The following is a 3,594-nucleotide window of genomic DNA, read 5'->3' on the forward strand; positions in this document are numbered from 1 at the left end:
GGCATTGCTACCGAATCTACTACGGAGATTGTAGTTATGAGTGGGTGCGGCCGTATGAGCTGGTGGCGTCGTAGGACGCGAGCAACACCGGGTACTTGTTGTGGCTTGCTGAGCAGCAGAGCTGCTGGAAGGGAGTGGGGAGGGCGTCAAAACGTACACTACGGGACGCCCTTGGACGTGAACAGCAAGGAGTCACAAAAGATTTATAGAAGTTACGGGGACGTCGGGTTTTGGGATCTAGCCCAGAACAACCTGTCCGATACAACCATCCCTTGCACGTGGCACACTGACAAGAGTATGACCGTCCTACAAAAAAAACTTTTCCGACAAACCCAGCTAACCACTTCTCAGGACCGGTATTGGGCTCAATACCTTCCCGGAGCAGGAGAGAATGGAGCAATCCCGCTGCAAGGAGCTGCTGGGAGGATGACAATTTTTAGTAGGGATATAACAAATTAAATGGGGTTACACTAAAATGACAGAACCGACTGCCTTGGGAAGCGTACACTTTGTTTTCGCTTTCGCAGCAGCTGTTTTGTCTATCGTATTGATAATCGTGCTACAAACAAACGAAGGATGATTGTTTTGTGACACGGTTTGCATCGTGTTCGCAAGGAATAGCCAGTCGCCCGCCATATGACTGAATTATATGGTTGTTTCAGTTCATCAGCTGATGTTATTTTTTTCCATTGCACTGGCATAGGGATTGCGAAAGGGAGATGGAGAATGCAAAATGTAACCAACACTTTGTAAATTTTATATTAATTATGGTTGAGTAATCCGATGTTAGTGAATAAAATAAAACACGATGGGCTCTTCTTCTTGATCGCGACCAGCACAACTTCAAACTTCACCAATGAAAAAAATACGTAAGAACAGAAATGTCATTAAACGTCACCATTTTTTTACATTTTTTTATTAATTTGATAGTGCCCCAGCAAGTTAATACAATAGTTTCTGATGAGCCGTTGCTGCTTGTAATGCCGTCTAATGCGAAGCCTAGGACAACGGATGCTGTGGTAATTGCAGACCCAGATCCTTTGGCATTGCCAATGAATAATAATACTACTGTCTCATCAATGGAGGACTCATCTGACCCAAATAAACAGGCAAGAAAACAAAAGCGGAAGGATAAACACAAGAGTAGACATAATATTTCATCAGATACAGACAAGTCGCCGAATAAAGAACATAAACGTAAACATAAAAAAAAAATACATAGTCATTGTGCAGCGAATAGATATTAAGACAGTGGAGTTACTATACCAAAAATAAAGATCAAATTTAAAACACTGCCTTTACCTGGTGAGGTAACCCCAGAGGCACAGTTTTTCTACGTTTCCGCTGATATGGTGCGTTCAGCGGAAGAGGCCTCTCGTCCAACTTCCGTGGAAACAGTAGAAGATTCAGCTCCAACTCTCACTGAGGAGAGACAAATAGGAAGAGAAAAATCCGGAATTACAAATTTGTCAACAGATATTGCAGCTTTGATTTCATCTCCGGCTACCCGTAAAAGTAGCCCGCGGAAAACTGCTGGTAAAAGGTATTTGCATTTGACTCATTCAAAATCAGCTGTAATGACTCCATCAACATCAAACTGTTTGTGTTGCGTATGTAAGGAAGTGGGTGTAAGTTGTAATACTGTAACTTGCGATGAATGTCATAAGCACTATCATTTTACATGTTTGGACCCACCTCTGAAAAAAACACCGAAAATCCGTGGGTACTCGTGGCATTGTGCTGATTGTGACCCTACAGATGAAGACAAAAAATAATTACTTTATGAATTATTTTAATACACGTAATATTTTTTCCCCAGTCATTAATTAAAACTTTTATATGGAATCTTCATGACACCAGATTGCACCCATTCTCTTAATTCTTATTTATCCGAAAATTTGCACATTTTTTATACGTTAAAATTTGATAGTATAAATATTTACTAAAAAAAGCGCAAGGAAATAAAGCTAATTTTCGACAACGTGTATGTAGCGGCTTGGCTAAATCGTTGTTTTTTTATAGCTTACCAATGTGAGGAATATGCCAAATGAATGGACCGAATGATTTTATGCTTTAATTACAATTATAACTTTAATGAAATAATAATTAGAAAGAGCTTAGTTAAATTACAACCGGTTGCGATGAGATGTCGAATAGAAAAGAAAGAAAATGAAAGTAAGTATATGGTACGATAACAAAATTGAATAGTTATGGAATTTGAGGTATGGTACAGGGTACCACAGTACTCCCCCTCTAGATGCGTCATCGGTATCGCTGAGGAATACTAACGTTTCTACCCGTGCGTGTAGTGCTTGTTGCTGCGGATTGTGATACCTCCTGTTGTATTACTTGTCTTGGCGCGGTGTCATCGTTGTCGACGTTGGCAAGAAATGCTGGTTTTAAGCGATCGACGCTTATGTTTGTGGTTCGCCCTCGTACAACTATTTTGAAAAATTTTGAAATTTGGTGTTAACGAGGGCCGCACTGAGTCGTTTCGCACGAATACGTGAGTAGCCGTCTGCAAAGCGGTGGTTAGGAAAGGGTGTGGCTTTGAATGGTGCGCCGTCTGTGTTGAGCGTAGCCTTTCAATTGAAGATCGAAATTGCGTTATGGCTTCGCTGGTGACTTCTTTCCATTTTACCTCTTGAAAAAATTCACCTGGGATGCGTAGTGTTGAACCGTATACCAACATGGCAGGAGAAGCATTTATGTCTGGTTTGAACGCGACTCGTAGACCCAGTAAAATCGCTGGTAAATGAAGCACCTACTTGGCTGGTTCTTGGCACAAAATAACCGATTTGAAACATCTGTGCCATCTCTCGATGATGCCATTGGACTGAGGGTGATAAGGCGTTGTTCTCAAATGACTTGCTCCAATAGTACTGATCAGTTCGGCGAATACGGCTGACTCGAATTGTCTACCACGGTCGGATGTTATGCGTGCTGGAACACCAAAGCGTGAAATCCACTGCGAAAGCAGAGCTTTGGCGACAGATTCGGCGCAGATGTCTGCCATGGGGACGGCTTCTGGCCATCGAGTGTATCGGTCGATGATCGTGAGACAATAGCGCTGTCCCTCACATAGCGGAAAGGGACCAACGATATCAATATTTATGTGGGAAAATCGTTCCTGTGGAGGCTCGTACCTTGCTGGTGCTGTCTTCGTGTGACGATGTACTTTGGACCGCTGACACGCTTGGCAACAGCGCACGAAGGACGCGATATCCTTTCGGATACCTGGCGAGACGAATTTAGAAGTGATCAGTTTAGTCGTTGCCCGTACGCCTGGATGCGATAAACCATGCACCTTTGCAAGTATGGCCCTTCGAAACTCTTTCGTTATATAAGGACGAACTGTTGTTGTTGAAGTGTCGCATACCAGCTGGCGGTCACTGTTGGGAATCGGGAAAAACTTAAGAGTTAACGAATTTTTATGGGTACCTGGTTCTTTAATCCACTGTTGAAGTTGAGTGTCGGTTTTCTGAGCTTCAGCAACCTTTGTGTAGTCAATAACTCCATCGATTGCTTCAATGCGAGATAGTAAGTCGGCTGTAGCATTCTGACTCTCTGGTGTGTGGCGAATGTCGGTGGTAT

At 42.7% G+C, this 3,594-nt stretch overlaps 1 long non-coding RNA gene across 1 annotated transcript; it reads left to right on the plus strand.

Moving 5' to 3' along the window:
• The first annotated feature begins 832 nt into the window (after positions 1 to 832).
• Positions 833 to 2,005, plus strand: LOC137240332 (uncharacterized). Its single transcript, XR_010949698.1, has 2 exons — positions 833 to 869; positions 931 to 2,005. It is a non-coding gene; the product is annotated as an uncharacterized lncRNA (long non-coding RNA).
• Positions 2,006 to 3,594: the final 1,589 nt, after the last annotated feature.

This window comes from Eurosta solidaginis, chromosome 2, assembly GCF_040869045.1.
Source record: "Eurosta solidaginis isolate ZX-2024a chromosome 2, ASM4086904v1, whole genome shotgun sequence".
Lineage (NCBI taxonomy): Eukaryota > Metazoa > Arthropoda > Insecta > Diptera > Tephritidae > Eurosta > Eurosta solidaginis.